This window comes from Indicator indicator, chromosome 16 (assembly GCF_027791375.1).
Source record: "Indicator indicator isolate 239-I01 chromosome 16, UM_Iind_1.1, whole genome shotgun sequence".
Taxonomy (NCBI): Eukaryota; Metazoa; Chordata; class Aves; order Piciformes; family Indicatoridae; genus Indicator; species Indicator indicator.
The window spans coordinates 23,456,971-23,476,489 of NC_072025.1; the positions used below are offsets into that span (position 1 = coordinate 23,456,971).

At 39.9% G+C, this 19,519-nt stretch overlaps 1 protein-coding gene across 1 annotated transcript in view; it reads left to right on the forward strand.

The window, feature by feature from the left end:
- Positions 1-296: 296 nt before the first annotated feature.
- Positions 297-19,519, forward strand: part of MEF2A (myocyte enhancer factor 2A) — an 87,566-nt gene continuing 68,343 nt past the window's right edge. The window contains exon 1 of the mRNA XM_054387881.1: positions 297-527. The gene's annotated coding sequence lies outside the window, so the exon portion shown is untranslated. The remainder of the gene's footprint in view (positions 528-19,519) is intronic.

Below are 19,519 nucleotides of genomic sequence, written 5' to 3' on the forward strand. Positions count from 1 at the left end.
GTTACGCCCCACCTACCAACTGCTTCCTGGTTGGCCGGCACCCGGGTTTCTCACGGGTGCTGTGATTGGTAATGTTGTCCCTTCACTCTGGCGCAGTATCCTATCGGCTCACGGCGCCGCAGGAGTGGGTCGGCGGAGAGGAATGTAGAGTCGGCCGCTCCCCATGGTAGAACAAAATAATCCGGCGATGCTGGTTGTGCGAACTGGGGCGCCCCCAGCCCCACCACTAGGTGCAGCTTCACTGCGTGTTTCCTTAGGCTTTTCGCCTTGTTCCGCCCCTGCCTGGCTCGGGTGAGAGCTCTCAGCGGCCTCCGAGCTGCCAGGAGAAAAGGGCGGAAGGATATTACCGGGAGGTCGCCGCTTTTGAGGCGCGAGTGTGACAGGAAAAGTAGTTCCGGCTCCGATTGGGCCTTGTTTCCCAAAAATAGCGCCCAGTGGGTATCCGTGCGCCGGTGTCAGTGTCTCCTGAAGGAGCCTCAGCGGGGAGGAGGCAGGAGCGGCGGCGGGTAGCGAAGGGGCGCGGGCGGGTAAGTGAGCTAGGGGGTCCTTGCTTTGGGGGGTTAGCTGGGAGAGTGTTCCCTCAGCCCAGCGGCTCTGGACAGTGACGAGGGTCGGAGGCAAATAGCGGGGTCGAAGGCAGGGGCAGCGGGTGACGGGCGGTGGCAGCCACCGAGGGGGTAACTCGGGGTAAGGAGGGAAGGGAAAGGAGAGAGGTGGAAGGTTGTCCTTCGCCGTTTGCTGCCTACTGCCTTTCCGTTCTGCCGTACCGAGCGCAGCGGAGCCAGGGCTGCCGGTGGGGAAGTTGTGGCGGGGGAGGGGCGGGGGCAGCAGGGTCCCGCGGGTGGGCAAGTTCCCCACGGCCGGGGCCGCTCCGCAACTTCCTGCAGTGCTGGCGGAGGGGAGGCTGAAAATGTACGGAGGAGGCCGGCGGAGCCTGCCCGGGGGCTGGTGTAGCTGCAAGGCAGGGTGGGGTGCGAGGCCCTGGCGCTCGGGGGGCGCTTAGGTAAAAGCGGCTTCCCCTTGGTGTCCAACTTCGTGTTGAGGGGTGCGAGGTTGGGGAGGGGGCAGCTGAAGGACCTTTTGTCCTGCTTCTCGGCAGCCACGACGGGTAAGCAACATCACGTCAGGGGGGAAAAAAAAATAACAAAGGTACCAAACAAAAAAATTCTCCTTTGGGGCGTCTGGCCGTGGTAACCGCGAGCGAAAATGATTGGGAGGGAAGGAGGCGAGGGTGGAAATTGTTGAAGTAGTTGCACCCCGTGTGAAGGAGTGTGACGAATGGGAGGAGAAGCTGCTTGCTAGTGTGTAAACTGAAGGATGTTTTGTCCAGAGGAGGAAAAGATTGAAGGTGCAGCTGTAGGATTTTGTGTTCAGCAGCTTTGTGCAGAAGTCAGGAGGATAAAAAAAAGAGACTGTGCTGGAAAGACAGTGAATTCTTTGAGTTTATGGAGCCGTGTTTTCTAATGGTTTTTTAAAATCTGCTTCTGAGATGCTGGATAGTGAAGAGAATGGAGTTGCTTGGAGAAAACTAAGCCATAGTGGCTTGTTTGACAGGTGATTAATTTCAGAATTGAGAAAACGGCGTTCTGTTGGGAGGAAAGACAATTTAAGAAAAGTTTTTTGGTTTTTTTTTTTATGCTTAGTATAAAATTACTGTGCCCCGTAGTCATGTAAAGAATGTATTTCTCATAAAGATGGGGCCAGGGGGTTTCGGGAAGTACAAAGGAGAGACAAGGAACACTTTTTAAACAGTAATAAAAATAATTTAAAAAAAAAATGGCTTGGAATGCTGATAGACAGTGGCTATAGAATTGGTAATATAGGCAGGATTTATTTTAAACCTTTTTCACAGTCTGATCAATTTTTATGTATCCGAAGCTTATGTATGTAAGCTTTCAACTTAATTATGTTAATTGTCCACACATAACTGTTCCTTACGCAAGTCTTTTCCTTTTTTAGGAACTAGGTATCTATATTTTCATAGGTGTTTCTGTTATTGCTAGCTAGTGTTTAAACAACCTGCACAAAAGGTGTCAGAACAACAGTCCTATAATCTGTACTGTCTGGTTTTAAAATTATTTAAAGTGTTTATCTCTGTCTCTTGCTTGTAAGAATGTAATCTTTGGGGTTTTTTTCCTTCTCTCTGACAAGTGATTTGCATTTGGGAGAGAAATGTGAGGTTCTTTTTAACCATTTTTCTCGTTTAGGTGATAAAATATATGCAAAATGACATCTTTACATTACAGAATTTAGAAGAGTTGTAATAAAGGATGTAGTATTAACACTTTTTGGGCACTAAAGGGCATAATTATAAAATGATATTTTAAAGTTCTGCATTTGTTTAGCATAACAAAAGCAAGAGAATGGAACAAATTGTCTTGATAATGAAGGGTTTATTTTTAATAGTGCTGGGCAATTGGAGATGAGCCTTTTTTTGACTGAGGGCATTCAGTTTGGAATTTAGGAAGGAAAATAACCCAGTGCCCTGGTTAGTTATTTTTCTTTTCTATAATTCTGTTCTAAATTTGCAGCTGACATAGTCCACCAGTGGTAGTAGAGGACTGTCATCATAAATGAGAAGAATCCTTCAATGAGAGGGACAGGATCTGCTTCAGAACAATTTTAGAATGGATAGCAGTCTCTGCCAGTGTAGCTCATGTAGACCAATTTTAATATTCTAGCATTTGTAAGGATTTATTTGTGAGAAAGTGTTTACAGATTGTAAAAGGCTGTGGTAGAAATGTGTTAGCCTTTAGCTTGTGTGCTTTTTGTGTGTTTTGCTCCATGTTTTAAGAGTGCGTTTAAACCCATGTGGTTACACCTCACCTTTAGTAAGTGAGTGGGCCTGTAGAATGCTTTGTATATGTATAGATACCTGGATTTAGATACCTGTAGTTTTACATACTAGTTTTTTTTCTCTGTGCAAAACAAAGGATGAAGAAATAACATGAACATGGAGTTTAATATAACTGGGCCAATTGATCTATAGAATTGACTCAAGTGGGACTAGTAAGATGAAAAGGACTTGGCTGAATGAAAAGTTGGAATAATTCTGGAGAAGAGAATGCCTTATTATGGCAGAAGTCCTGTCTTATGTAGAGACCCTGGTTGAGCTGAAGTGTGTGTGGTTTGCCTTAAACTGGTTAATGTGGGCAGCAAAGCTTTAACAGGGTTTAGTTTAGAATGTTAGCCAAGTTTCTCAGATAACTTGTTGATATTGTTCTGTGTATTTTGGGCCCCAGGTGCTGCTTGAGAGATACTGGGAGCATGTCTGTGAACAATGCCATGCTACCTTCCTGCTGATGGCTAGGCCTGCCTCACAGTACACAGCTGATAAATTTGCTACCAATAGTAAAAGTAGCGTAGCATGATGCTGTGTGATGTGCAAGTCTATGTTAGTTTGGGAACTAAGATTTTTGCTTAGATGAGAAATATCTTGAAGCAGTAGTAACTAGTTTCTTATGCCTTGCATGAGACAATGACTCTGTGTTTCAGCTCAATGCTTTCTAAAAACACATTTTCTAAAAAATGGCATTAGCACATTTTGTTCACCCCACTAATTTTTTTTTTTTTTTTAGAGGCCAGAGGATTAAATACTTAGTGTAAAAACTGGAGCTTTTGGCCTGATCAGTCCTAGCAGCAGCCTGATATTGCATGCAGAACACTGGGACGTATTTCTCCTCACTGAAACAAAACTTAACTTTGAATCAGTTGGACCATTGTGTGGCAGTGTATGTGCTATATAATTTCTAAATGCACTGTTGCTCTAAGTTTTCACATTTCTTCTATTTGAAGGATGTTATCTCACTTGCAATGTTCTGTTCTTCAGTTGGTCACATGGGACAAGTTAAAATCTCTCTCCCCGATGACATGGATGAATTTTGGTGTTTGTTGTCTTGTGTTCAGGTGCGATTCCTTCAGCTCTGGTAAAGTAACCAGAGAAAGTAAGTTTGCTATTCCTCTATTTTTCTGGTATGCTTTACTGCTAGGCTGAAAGGCTAATGCAGTAAATATTGGAATGGACTGGCTGATGTGTTGTTACTGAAGTGGTACCAAATGTGACTTTTTCTGTCATGTGGAATGAATACTCTCTGAAGGTGCAGTCAGGCCCCGAAATAACTGGAAAAAAAAAACAAAACAGGTAGAGCTGTCTTTTCTCCTGAATGTTTACAAGGTGGCTTCAATGTCTTAAGAAATTTGCAAGATTACAGCATGACTGTTTTTATTCTTTTTTCCTCAAAGTTAATTTTGTTGATCATCTGGTAAAAGACTTCAGCAACTTCTTTGGACAGCTAATCCAAATACTGTATCGATGACCTAGAATATATCTAGTGAATGAACAAAAGGTTATTCCTTTGAATTAAAACTAGACTTCAGCCATGTAATATGATGATAACCCTCCCCCAGCATGTGTTCTGTGGTAGAGTGCCAGCTGAAAAATGTCATGGAGGGTTAAATTTGTGGCCTGCAGTAGCATAGTTTGCTTTGTCTGTTTTAAAGTAAGCATCTGATCTAGGTTTCTACTTACTGCTACTCCCCTCATATGGTGCATTCTCATTTGAATATTTGATCTTTGAAGTTACTGCTTAGGAAGTTGAAAGGAAGGAGTTAGTTTTTTTTTCTTGAATATTAAGGGAGTAATTTTTTATTAACTGTATTATTTTGACTTCAGTTTAATGATTCTGTGAGAATTTTTCTGGATTTTTTTAATCTTTAGCTCATGTTATTTTTTTCTTTAGGAATATAAAGCCTGTACTGTGTACTTGCATCTCCATTTGACACTAAAGAGGAATTAGTATCTTGCAAGACAACTGTGTTCCTGAAGTTTCAGCCTCCCCTTGCCAAAACAGTCACTGAGTTGGAGTACTTTAAATGATATGTATGGAAAAAATTACTTTCTCCATTTCCCCTTAATCTGGGGCTGCGCATTTTGGTGCAGGGGAACCTTTTCTGCATGAAGCACTAGGCTTTTTTTCCCCCCATGTATTGTAACAGTAGAAGCAATCCTATGTGATGAGAATACATCCTTTTTATGTGTGTGACTAATTGAATTATTTTTTCAGGGAATTAACTACTTTATATTCATAATGCTAGTGATGCTTAATTCGGTAGGTATCCCAGTTATATTTGTCTTTGCCCCTGAAGAGCTTTTCAATTCTGCCGAAGTCCTTATAGGCCAACCTAGAGAGTTGAGTGTCTTCTGTATTGCTCTGTGCTCAGCTGAATTTCACTAGTAGTTACTAAGTATTGTGTCATGCCTATATATACCAAGATAAAATGCCAGCCAGGCATAGTTGGGAAAAGGTGTCTGCTTTGAGTTAAGTATCTGTGTACCAGGCATTGATGCTGAAGCATAATTTCTTGTTGCTTTCGTACATCTTTTTTTTCTGCTAGTTATTTAGCTCTTTTATTAAAAAAAAAATTAGTTAGCCTTCATTGTGGTGATTTGAGATCACTTAAAATTGTAGAACAGGTGCAGAATGGAAGGGCTTGTGCTCTTGACACTTTTATGATGATCAAGTGGTTTTGAAACTCAGCTTCATTTGAAAACCAGTTTGTTTGCAACACACTAATTCAGGACTTCATGAGTTGGACTAGTTTTACTTTTGTTGGAAAGCTAGCCATAGACTTGTGAGAGTATATAAAGTGGGTATGTCATCTTGATAGCTGCAGCAGTACTTGCAAGCTGTGGTCTGTGTGGGTATTGTGCACTGTATCAATACACACAGACTTGATGTTTTAGTTTTCTGTGATAACTTAAAATGTTTGGAAGGTCAAGGGGGATAAATTATTAAAGTTTTAGCTATAAAACTATGTAAGTACATCTATAGCTGAGCTGTGCTGTGGCTCTGCTGTTAAACATTTCCTTCTTGAAGATATTGGCATACAGAGTTGAGAGAGAGGATTCAGAGATCACTTTAGTATCCCTTGTGATGTATAGGGAGGTATTGTAAGTGTATAAAGATGGAATACAAGGGATTTACAAACAGTTGTAAGAGAAGACAGTAAGACAGTAGTTGAACCTTGAGAGACTCATAGATAACGTACAAAAAGATAAAGGGTTGAAAAGGGCAGGACAGATCTGCCTTGGCTATGTCCATTAAAGGAATCAGTGAAAGGTGTCAGGATAAGGTGGCTTCTATCCCGCGTCATGCAAAATCTGCAATGTTTGAATCCAGGAGGCTGAGAAAGAAGTTGTAATAGTTTTTTCCTGAGATCCCAAAACAAAGTGACCTTGTTTTAGGTTGTATTTAATTGACCATCTTGCTGTTGGGGAAAACTTGGATAGTATAGCTCAGAAGTATTGTGTGAGGTTATCAATGTTGAGGACATCTTGGTTTTTGGTATCATTCTTTCACAGCAACTGCCCCCTTCCTGATATGACTGCATGCATCCTGTTTCAAAAACTGCAAACTGACAAGAAGGGCTGCAAACAAGCTGGTGTATATAGCAATTCAAAGTGTTGCTTTATCCAGTGTGAGCTTTCAAAGCTCTGAGCCTTCTGAGAATATTTGAGAAAATGGGATGTTCCATCCATACTGCATGTATTATGTTGGCATGCAGTGAGGGTAATCAACTACGTTTTTCAGTAATGAAATGTTTTTATCTTTCCTTGAAGCTGTTAAAATTGTGCAGTTATATGAGGGTTTAAATGCACTTTAAGTCTCTTAAATTTATGAGTAATATGTATGTAGGTAGGGCAAGAGATAAACTCTTTGACTTGATGCCTACAGAAAGGGAAAGTACTTTCTGCCAGAATTTTTGAGCCTATAGGCTGACAAATGATGTTTGTTAGTCTGAGTTTGATAACACACCTATTAACTTGACTAGTTGGCTTTGGGGATTTGAAGCTTTTGAGTGCAGAAGAAGGATTTCCTTTGAGGGACTTCCTTGATATCCTGCTGTGTTTCTTTTGGAGCATTAGAGGGTTTGTGGTTTGTGTGGTGGTGTTCTTTTATTTTTTTTTTAATCCTCTTGTTGTTCTCCTTATCTTTGTTTGCAACATTCCAAATGGTGGTGTCTTAGCTTTTAGTCACTGAAACACATATGGAGAACTTTGCTGTGAGAGACATTGGACTCAACTATGAAGAAAGTGGCAGCAGTAAAAGTATTACTGGCTTCCATTAGTAAGCACTAAATTAGAATTTCTTCAAGGGAAGGAAGCAAAAGCATGGATGGCTGAAGGGAGATGCGGTTAGTAGGTGGAGGCAGGTATTAACTCAAGTACTCTGAAAATTCACAAGTAGTGTGTAGAGCATGTAAAAGCATTGTTGAATATCAAAGAATAAAATTCAGTTTTAAGCAGCTATTTGTTGTTTTCTTTGTCACAAGTGTAAAAACTGCTAACCTGGATAGCTGTTAACAAAGTAACAGCAAACTATTAATTGAATTAACTGAAGTTTTAGAAGTATTTTATTTTACCAAATCTGCATTCCAAAATTAGACCGAAACACAGAGTACTTGTTCTCAGTGAAGGACACAGAGATTCAGGATGGCCACCAGCTTGTCATAGGTTTAGTATGAGCTGAACTTTATGGGGAAGAGGGAAGCAGCCAGAGTTGTAAGATAATTGTCAAATGATTTTTTAATTATTATTACTAGGGTTTTTTTTATGCTGTAGGTCAATATTTATCACCCTTAAATCAGCAGCTTCAAGTAGAAGACAGTGTTCAAATTATTGAAAGTTCTGGATTTTAGAACATTAATTATTTCTGAATAGTGGAGTAATTTAGATACTTTACGTAAAATAGGAGGAAAGTACTTCAGGAGACAGGGTTATGGCAGAGTTGAAAATTTCAACTATTAGTGTCTTAACATTCTGAAGGATGTTCCTAGTGACTCCCAGTTGAATTGCTTTTTGCAGGCTTGTTTCTATAGGAGACTGGGATTGACAGAATAATGAAATGTGACTGGATAATGTACAGTTATCCCACAACCTGCTTGTCAGTGAATCTTTCTGCAGATACTTTTAGCATGGTCTGTATATGAGACTTCTATAATTCAGTTGGTTGCAATCTTTTTTTCTCTGTAGATTCCCCATGTGTTTTTGCTGAGGAGATGGACTCTGTACCATCGAGTTAACCCTAGTGGTGACCTGCATGTTTTATAGTTCTCCTTTGAGGATTCCCTAGACTTAGTCTGTGAACCCTGGTCTTTTCAAGTACATGCATTTACAATGAATAGTGTTAGCACAGGGGCTTATACAAAACTTGCTCCAGATTCTATCAGAAAATGAGAGTAATTCACTTCAGAAGAGGTGACTGGAGAGGAGATCGAAGTGTTATGACTGCAAAGAGATACAAATAAGAACTTTTTTTTTTAAAAGCTGGAAAAAGGACTTGGCCCATGTGAGAAGGTTATGATCTAAGCCCAAATCTACTACTCTGGAGTCATGTTATGAGCCTCTGCAGCACCCTCTGGTGATCCAAACATGCTTATGCAGCAGATGGGGTCCTGGTTAAGCTTCTTGCGGAGTGTAACCATTAGATCTTGCCACAGGACTGAAGAAATATTTCAGAACAAGCCAAGGCTGTGACCAACTTTATGTTACTACTGGGTGTGATTCAGTTTTGCTCTTTTTTTTTTTTTTGTTTAGCTTTATAATTTTTGTCTAAGAGGAGGTCTAAGTCATTAAAGAATCTGCAGACTGTCTTGTTAATATTGGCTCTAGTCAAGCATAACCAGTGTGATTGCATGAGAAGAAAGGATTCCAGGTTTATGGCTGGGTTGCTGAGGAGCAGAATATGGTATGGGGAAGAGGGAAGAACAAAGACAATGTGATATGAAAATTTTTATTCTCTGTAATATAGCCCATTTATGAAATGAAAATATGACTTAGAGAAATGGTGGAAGTAAGTTTGAAGTAAGACTTGAACAGTAATAGTGACGTAGAGGATTTGCAAATAATACAACTTACAGAACTTCCATTTCTTGTGTTTTTCAACTCTTCTGTTACTCCCTGATCATTCAGAGTATCCCCTCTGTACAGTGGATTTCTCTTAAGTTAGTTAACTAACTTAGATGGCCTATTAGCTGTGGCTGGTCTGAGTGCAGGTGGCTGCTGGCTGACTGTGTGATCCAGCAGAACCTGCTACCTCTCTGGTCACTATAGGTTGGGTGCTTTAATGGGGGTTCTGTGCAACTGATAGGTCAGAAATTCTGTATCGTTTCTTATGACGTCTTAAAAATAACCGATGCTTTTACTGTTGCATGTAGTTAAAACTGGCCAATTAAATCAGAAGCTGTTAATGAGGGAGAATAGACTAAGATCATGTGAACCTCATTTTATTACAACAGCAGGTTTTTAAAGTTGTGGGTAGTGGACAGTTCTGACTGCAAGATTTTATTGCCATCATTGATATTGCCCTAATCTTATATCAGGAAACAGTGTTATTTTCTTAAGTGTTTTTATTTAATTTTATGTGAAAATAAAGGTAGGATAATTTAAAACTCCACATTCAGTTTCTTAATTTGCTTTGCTTATAATATCTTTGATTTAATATAAATGCAGTATTAGCCTGTGATTCATTCATTCAGCAGAACAAAGTTAAGTCTTAAATAGATCTTAATTTTGATGGTGCCTGTTTATAAGCATTTCTAAGTTGTATTTCTTCCTATCCAGAGAGTCTGCTCAGGATGTTTGCAAACTTCTGCAGTGGTTTAAGGATTTTTGTAGAGGGAATTGACTCTGTGGCGTTTGTACTCAGGATTTGATTCTTATGATCTTGAACAGAAACTCAATGGGTTGTCACTGCAACTGTCTGTACTCTGTTTTTCCCTTGCCAGGCCTTGGACCACGATTGTGTGCAGTTTCAGACAGCAGTTTGCTTCTCTTACACATATGTTCTGGAGGTCAGGGAGCAGGAGCTTATTTGTGTACAAGAAAGTCAGAAGACCTGTTTGTCTGGAAACCTTTTAGATGTTTCTTTTCTTTAACACCCTGTGTCTTCATCTCCTGAACCCTAATGCAACCCCCCCCTCTAAAAAGGGTCAGAATAGTGGAGGGAGTATCTTGTGGTCTAGGAGATACTAGTAGATTTCTTTAGAATAAACACACAATGTGAGGCTCATGCCTGTGTTTTATTGAGGACATTCTGGATCCTATTTTTTAAAAATGAGGTGTTTTATTGAGGCTGAGTTGTTCTGTAATGAAACCTGCCACAGTATTGCTGAAGATAGTGGCTGATAGTGGTTTCAGCCTGCTCTTCCATCATACATTTCTTTAATGAAATGTTAATGGGATGGTGATCTGATAAGCTGCTTGAAAACTTTGTGCAGCAAACTCACTTATCTGAGCAGCTTTCTTCATATCTCTTTCAAGGTATCTATGTTTTTCTGCAGCTGTCTTGCATGCATGTAGATAATACCTACAAGCAAGCCACCAAGATTTTCGTGTATTGTTCTTCTAAGGCTTGAATGACTAATTTTCTGAAGTTGTAAGGGAAAACAGCCCTTTGTGTGAAGTTTCTTTTGTGCTTGTTACAGCTCTTAGGAGAAAGTACAGACTAAAAGAGTTGCAATCTGAGGAGGAATCCTCCAGGCTTCTAATCTTCAAGCGTTGAGATCACAATTCTTGTTTCTGTCTTACCTGTACTTCACTGCTTTTAATTCTTATGGTTTCTTCTGCTTAATGGCTTATAAGATACTTCACTGGCATAATTAGCTTATCTTAAAATAGTCTGATCTGTTGTCAATATTGGAAAAGGGAAGGAATAGCCAGCCCAGTCACTGGGTTTCCTGTCATGCACCGACAGAGATGTGTCAGTGTTGGGGCCACAGGGGAGGAAGGAAGGAGTAGGTGAGAATTTTTAAAGATGTAACAAGAGCTTGAACATGAATGCCCATGTGTGTTAGGATCTGCAGATGTTTTCTTGCAGGTTTTTTATAATGTCCAGTTAAAGTAACTAGAAAGCAGCTTTTGTTTCAACCAAGATGCAAGTGAAGTGTAATGATGATACAAAATTCAATTCCTAAGGTGTTCTTTTCCTATATTGCTTTTAATGCTTGTTGCTTGGGTGTGCCTGACTTGGTTTATTGACTTTCACACTTGAGAGTGAGCCTTATCTTACCTCAAACTCCTTGGTTCACACTTAGGAGTACTTCTGGTGTTAGACCTTTAAACTTGGAAGTGTTCTACCATTCATTTATCTACTTAGCTGAGAATGGTGTGACTACTTTCTGTAATTACCTTGTCTTCTTTTTCCAATTCCACACAATTTTAGGCAAGGAAACAACTGTATATATTAATGAAAAGACTGTTGCAAGTGTTTATTTCTGCAATGAAAAGGCATTATTTCTGGAAGAGCTTGTGCTGCAGTTATTTTAGTTGCTACAATATTGAACAAGGGATTAGGATACTTGTTTCTTGTTACTATGCAGGAGAAGGAACTTGATATACAATACACCCAGGATGATGCTTGTAATGTGATTTATTCCATATTTTCTGGAAGACTGCTTTTTGTTTGGATTTCTGTACAAGAACATTTTTTTTCTCAAGTTCATAAACCCTCTCAGAATTATATGCCAAGTTGCCATGCTTTTTATTGATTAAAAATGAATTTCTTCATTTAGTGTGATATGAGCTGTTTGGTGTTCAGAACTTCAGTAGCTATTGCCGGATAGACAAATACTGACTGCTCTTGACTTTCAGCAGAAAATATGTAAAATGTTTTTTAGGTAAAGTTTGTTCTGCTTGTGGATTGATAATTCCATTCATTCTGGAATCTAACAAAATTGCAACATTGACAGTGTTAGGTCTTAGAATGTTGATCTCTCAAACCCAGAAAACAAAACCAAAACCAGAAACCAACAACCACCCCTCCTCCCTTCCCCCCTCCTCCCTGCCCCGAGACACACAAAAAACAAACAAAAAACCCCCAGACTTCTAAGAACTGCTTTTATTACATAGTGTTTGAGTTTGCAGACCATCACTGAGAAACTAACTTTTGGACTTAGTAAGAGACAGTTAAAAAATAATTTCTGGATATTGTTGGAGTTCTACTTCCAGGTGGATTTTACATGCTACCTCCATGCAGGAAGCGAGTAAAATAGTTCTAACTGTACGTTAATGTCTTGCATATGCTGCAAGATTTCATTTCCACCCCCCCTTTATTCTCCCTTTTCCCTCTAAATGGCAATAACTTGGCATGTCCTATGTATAGCTTAATTTTTAAGCTAACTAGTTTTCTGTTGCTGGTGCTCTTAGATACAGGAGTAGAGTTGCTATGTAACTGAAAATTGGAAAGTGGAACCTGATTCTTTTCCTGTAGAGCTATACATCCCAAAAGCTTGGTATGGGCATTGTTTTAGTATGGTTCAGTTTGTTACAACAAATGATTTGGAGAAACTTTTAGACTAGGTTAGATGCACTAAATTCAGTTGAAAGCTGACTTCATTTCTTGTAGCACTTGAGTTTTTGTGTTGTGCCTGTGTGTGTGTGTTGTGTTTTGGGGTTTGTTTGTTTGTTTTTTCTCCTCTTCCTGTGTTTATTAACTGTGCTTATGATTTTTTTCAGTGAATTAGTTTCACTGTTCCAGCTAAATCCTTGGCTGCAGTGGTGGTGTAACTGGTTGCAATCTTATTTCAGTATTCTTTCTACTATGTTTCCTTGTCTGTTAGATCTATTGAGATGAAAATGCTGTAAGCTGATGACATTGCTTGTGTGCTTGTTCTCTGTTACGGTATTAGTGTTTATGTCTTAGAACTGTTAGTAGAAGGATTATTAGGACAGGAAATCTAGCACAGGAAAGCTTCCTGTATGCTACTTGAAATAATGGTGCATTCTAACAAGATTCCTGTAGTAGTGGATGTTTTCTTCAGTACACATTAGTTGGCTCTTGCTATTGTCCTCCTTATAATCATCATGTTGGCTGTGTTACAGTCAATACACAAGTTGCTGTAGCAAAACTTCCTAAAACACTATAAAAAAAGTATGTAAACCCATGTTTGGCAAAAAAAATGCTCAAGGGTTCTAATGGTCCCTGACTCTGTAGGGATCTGTCTTTCTCTTTCTGGCATTCATGTAAGCTTTTTAATCCAAGTCTTTGTCTCTTTCTACTCTGCTGTATTCCTCTACCAAATTAAATTATTTAACTTATTTTAGCAATAGGAGACAATTTGAGCATAATTAATGTATTTGTCTAAATGAGCGATACCTAATTGGATTATCATTGTTTAGAGAACATGTCTGCAATGATTCATTTGGAGCTGCACTTTTCTGTTTGAGAGGAACAGTAAATATTGAAGTCTCACTGTTCAATCCAATGGAGGTAGTGTCAGATCTTCACTTCCACTGCCACTCTTAATTTCCACAATGAACCAGTGGGTTGAAATGCTGTTTTGGAATTCCAGGACTTTGAAGTGATCTCTAGCTGTAGTTCCATGGCAGAGAAAGGCACACGCTGCTTTCCTACCCAACACGATCAGCCTGTGCATGGCCAGCCCTTCTCTCCTGATTTGTCTGCTATCCCTTTTACAGGAGGTTTCAGCATTCTTAGTACTGGGCTTCATATTCTGCCCATGGGAAGATGCACTGGATCTAGAGGTGCTCAGTCATTTGGATAATGAGGGAAGATAATGTCCCCACTGTTTAAATGATTTTTCTTTGAAAGGTGTTTCTGGGTTACAGTGCTGTCTTTCTAGGCTCAGGCAATTTATGTATGAAATCTAAACTTGGGGGAGTTTCTTCACCCAGACCTTAGACTCGTGTATCCAGTGGATCTGTTTTAGATATGTTACAATTGTACAGGCCTTACCCATTTTTCCTATACAGCAACTTCATTGGCTTATCATGACACTCGCTGGAAAGACTTGCCAAGGTACTATACTGAACAAGTAGGATGGGGAAAATATTGCTAATTAGATCTATTTTTCCAAGTTAGTAACCAAATTCAGGAAAATAGTCCTTAGGTCTGTTTAGCTAGAATTCCTCAGATGCCCTCTTAGATCCAAGGTAAAGCTCTATTGTGGTATGTATATGTAGACAGATACATGCAGGCTACCTTTAAACTAGTTTAATGGAGCTGTGTAAGTGCATGGCATGTTAGGATCCCCACACAGAAAAAGCATTTAATTTTTTTATCCTTGCCACTTGAAAATCTGTGGTGTCATAAAATGCTCTTTAATTGTGGTACCTACATGGGGCAAATCTGTTTCTTAATGGAGGTCATGTATTAAGAGGCATATTTTTCATCTATTAAATCTTTAGGAAATGGGGTTAATGTATTCAGTGATGACTGTTCACTAGCAAGATGTGGATGGCAGTGCACCTGTGCCTTGAGGTGGGTGTATCTTATCACATGGTCTTGTGTGGTTTCTAGCTGTGAATTCCTGTTTCAGCTTTTCTTCATGTCTTGAGCAGAAGAGTGCTGCAACTATTTGATATGTTCCAGTAAAACAAATGACAATCAGCACCCACCAGCTTTTATGCTTTTTCCATTTGTTTCTTTATGAAATGTGGTTTGGTCATTTTTTAAAGTATTGTGCAAGCATATTAAGATTTTTTTGATTTAGCAAGCTTTGCTGCAGGAAGTGCATTCAGTGGTAGGCTTGAAATTCTTCATTATTATTGTGTTACAAATTTAAATGATTCATCCTTAAAAATCGTATTTTTCTTTGCATATTTCATTCAGATGATTACAATGAAGTTTGTAGTTTTCAGTAGAACTTATAGTCCCAAAATTTGTCTGTGGTCTAGGTTGATGCCTCTGTTCTAGGAAGAAAGGTTTAGCTCAGCTGGCCTTTAACAAATGGGGAAGACTGGACAGGTAAAAACTTTTGCTTCATTTTGTTTATGTGTGAGGAGGCTTCTGAACTGTCCAGCATACAGATCTCCTGGTGATGATGGTGCTGAAGATTTCTACTCCATTGTAATTTGACTTACACAAATGGTTGCCTGACCAATTCTTTCTGACTCTACTCCAAATGCCTAAATCCTCATCTCCCTGCTTAGGTGCAATTTAACAATCTGTTGTCCTGTGACAGGGCAGAGCAGTATGTTGAAGAGGAGGTACAGGATGCCATGTGACTTGGCCAATACAAAGTGCTGTAAACAGTTGAACCTGTGTTGCACATGATTTTTGGTGTGTCTGCAATAGTCTGCTGTCTTCAACTGTGTTTTTGGTGTCTGTTTTTGGAAGTAGTTACAAGTAAACCACAAGTATTCCTCCCCACACCTTCTGTCTCTGTTTCTCTGAGCTTTCATTCATTTCACTTCCCAGTGAATAGATGATGAGTTTCTGTCAGATGTATCTAAAGTGGTAGCGTTTTTTCTTCTGCAAAAGCAAGTCTTGTGAATTCTGCTCTATTTCATTTTTACTTAATATCTTCAGGTCAATTTTTGGTTTGTTTTCTAGTGCTTTCATGAATAAAGTTCCAGATCAGTCAGCTGAGTATGTCCCATGAACAGATTGTTGTTCATTTTTTTCCACCTGGGTTCTTGAAAAGTAGATGCTCTAAAACAGACCAATTATGTGCTAACACTTTTGAAGAAACAAAGCAGTTACTGTCTGACCTCAAACCCAACATCTGCATAGTTTTACATTATGCAAGCTATGCTTTTGTTCATAATCCTATTAGGTAGGTTTTGATTTCTGTTGTTGGGTTTTGTTTGCTTCTGAATGAGTAACCTGTAATGCATCAAACAGTTGCGTACAATTTAATTCCAAGTCCTTCACCAAGGTCAGCGTTTGAGCATTTGTTGTTCTTAATCAAAACATGGTTCATATGATCTGTAAAACTGAAGCCTTTCTCTGTAGGACTCTAATATTATTGAAGTAGAAACACTGTTACTTTAGCTCTTACTACATTGGTGAAATTTAGAAGCTATGTCTTTTGGGGTGCAGTAAGAACTATGTTCATTAGAAGGATGAAAAACATGTTTCTTGTAGACAAGTTGAATTTATTCCGGTTCCTAGTTTCATCTTCTTACTGAAGCTTACTGGTTCAGTTATTTAATTTTCTGTCTTTTTTATTAGTGTTAACTGTTTTGTACTTAAAATGTGCTGGTACCTTTTTGCTAATAGTAGGTCAGAATGGTGTGTAATTCTTCAATCATTAATACAGAAACAAGAGTTCAAATAAGATGTAATGAAAAATGGGTTCAAGTCTGATGCAGATAATGAGGTGATGGCTTAAATATCTGAGCAGTAACAAGTCAAATGCACAGTTTAAGAGTGAACAGTTAGAATCCAGGTAGGCTCATGCTTTTTTGACAGTTATGCAGAGGTGAAGCATGGTTCTTGAAGGTTGGTGTTTTTTCTTTGTCGTGACAGCTTCTGTGCTCCCCTGGGTTGGGTGTGAGGAATTCTCACAGCAGCTGTATAGAAACCTGTAAGTGCAAAGGATGGCCCAGATTTGATGGTAGAGCTATCAGGCAGAGTACTTCTGTGTATTAGCATTTTGTCAGTGTGATGCTGTTGGAGCAGATAAGTATCTCGCTTGTGTGTGATACTGTATGAATGCATGCTTGGCCTGACTAATAGAAGTGTTTCTCCTGGTTCATGAAAGAAAACCTCTTTATTAGAGATTGTTTTGTGCCTCTAAGGTGGTCCCTTAGCACAGAAGTTGTAATGTCAAAATGAAATCTGGTCAATATATTAGAACCATATGGTAGACCTCAGATAGTTTGGTGCTTAAGTAAAACTGCAAGTGTTACCATGCTGCTGTGAAACTGTGGTGTTCTCTATCTTTCTGTCAGTGTGTTACTTGCAAAATGCTAGTGTTCTTTGCAGACCAGTAAGGAATAATTCTGGATAGTGAGCTAGTTTAAACAATCATCTACTTGAAATGCAGCCACTTATTGCAACATACCTGTACCTTTGTCTCTCTATGTTCCCATGATATGCCCATAGCATATCTTTATTGTGGCTAATGTGGTCAACAGTTAATATGTCTGTCTGATTTCCAGATATCTTCCATACAGTTGAAAGGGAGGACCAGTGATGCATGAACAATCTTCCATTTGTCACCCTTTTTGGAGCGGTCAAGGCAACATCTTTGGAAGCATCACTGTGAAGGGCTGCATGCTAGATTAAAGCTAAACTGAGCTAGACAAGAGCCTTTTCTGGCACTGGGCAAGCAAGGTTTGAGTGTGCAGTGCAAGAGAGCAACCATCAGCAAAGTGTAGGAGAGCTGAGACAGCACCCAGGGGGCCTGTTGGAATGCTCCCAGGGAGTGCCAGGAACAGGGTTAGCAGATGGGGTGGGCAAACAGGTGTAACTACTTCAGTGGGCAAGGGAAGATCAACAGATTTCATCTGTCTGGACTTCTGTAAAGCCTTTGATGCAGTCCCCCACAACATTCTTCTCTCTTAAATGGAGAGATATGGATTTGATGGGTGGACTGTCCAGTGGATAAAGAATTGATTGGATGATTTGCATCCAAGGGATATAGTGGTCAATGGCTTGATGTCCAGATGGAGGTGGGTAGCAAGTGATGTCCCTCAAGGGTCTGTACTGTTCAGTATCTTCATCAGTGATATTGATAGTGGCATTGAGCGCACCCTTGACAAATTTGCTGATGATACCAGGCTCAGTGGTGTGGTTGATGAGTCTGACAGATGGGATGCCGCCCAGGCTGGGAGGTGGACTGCGGAGCATCTCTTGAGGTTCAGTAAGGCAAAGGTCCTACACCTAGGTCAGGGCAATCCTAGATACCAGTATAGCCTGTGGGATGGTGAAATTGAGAGCAGCCCTGCAGAAAAGGACATGAGGGTGCTGGTGGATGTGAAGCTGAATGTGAGCCAAGAATTCATATTTGTGGCCTGGAAGGCCAGTCGCATCCTAGGCTGCATCAAAAGAAGTGTGGCCAGCAGATCAATAGAGGTGGTTCTGCCCCTATGCTCTGCTCTGGTGAGACCTCACCTGGAGTCTTCCATTCAGCTTTGGAGCCCTCAACAAAGGAAGCACCAGGAACTTGATGGATTGGGTTCAGAGGAGGGCTGTGATCAGGGGGCTGGATCACGTCTCCTACGAAGACAGACTGAGGGAACTCAGATTGTTCAGCCTAGAGAAGAGAGAGCTTCGGGGAGACCTAGTAGCAGCCTTCCAGTACCTGAAGAGGACCTAGAAGGTGGCTGGAGAGGGACCTGTAGTGATAGGACGAGGGGCAGCGGTTTGAAATTAGAGAAGTGTAGATTTAGGTTGGACATTAGGAACCAGTTCTTTACCATGAAGGTGGTGGAACACTGGAACACATTGCCCAAGGAGGTAATTGAGGCCCTCTCCCTGTATATATTCAAGGTCAGGCTTGACAGGGCTCTGAGCAACCTGATCTAGTGTAGAATGTCCCTGCACACTGCGGGAGGGTTGGACTAGATGACCTTTGGAGGTCCCTTGAAACCAAAACCATTCTATGATTTTATGAATCTCACAAAGATTGCACTTAACTGTGTCAGCATGTGCTTATAGCATGCAGCAAACATGCAGTTGCAGCTTGAGTAGCTATAGAAGTTAGTTACTGTGGATATGGTTTCAGCAGAGTAGCAATAGTCTGAGATTTCTGTGCAGACTATTTACCAAAGGTCCGTATGATGTCCCCTGCCTCCAGCTTCAGTGCTGAAGCTTACTGTGATTATGCTCTTGCTAATAAGTATTTCAGTTTTGAGCTAGGTTTTCCTCTGTGCTTATGTAAAGAAAAGCATTAATGTGTATTCTTCCAGCAAAATATGGATACTTTATTCTTATGTCTCTTGACTTCTCTGATCAAGTTGCTTCGCCTTTTATTTTAGCATTCTCCAGTGCAGCAGTCTGAATCCTTAAAGCAGCTTCTCTGATATGTCCCCTTGAGTGTCTGTAGGCAGATTTTAGAAGAGATTGCCTTCCTTTCCCCACTAAGTTGATAAAATTAATGACAGCCCAGATTTGTTTGTACTTTTTACATGCCAGTGTGTGTTTTTCTTTATATGTCAATATATGTAGACAATGTGTGGGGTTTTTATATGTATCTTTTATAGACAACATCTGCTATCAAACTGTTTGAACAGTATGCAATGATGCTAGTTTAAAATGTGTTCTAGAAGTTACTGTGTACCCAGTTAGTTTAATAGACCAATAAAATATTGCAAATATAGGTGAATGTCCTACCCAGTTAGTAACATGTACTGGTTTGAATTTCATCAGTCTTGCATATCATGTGCAGACTATAATGTTGTGACCTTTTCCTTAAATTGTTGTGACCTTTTCCTTAAATTTTTGTAGCAAGCGTAAGACAAACCAATTAGCTTTGCAGTTTTGAATCTTAAAACTTATAATATAGATAACATAAATGCAAGGCTTACTTGTGTGTTCTAAAATCGGTTAAAGTAGCATTGGCATACTTAGTTCTCTGTTGGCAAGGCTTTTCTCTTCAGATGGTTGTTTGGAATGTGAGGCCTCTTCATATATTTGCTGTAGCAGAGCTGAACTGTAATGTTACTTATAGGAGAAATTTAATACAAGCAGCTTGTACAGAACTGACCTGCTGCTGTGATAGCATCTCATATATTTAGCATGCATGAGTCTAGTAACCATGTGATCTTAAG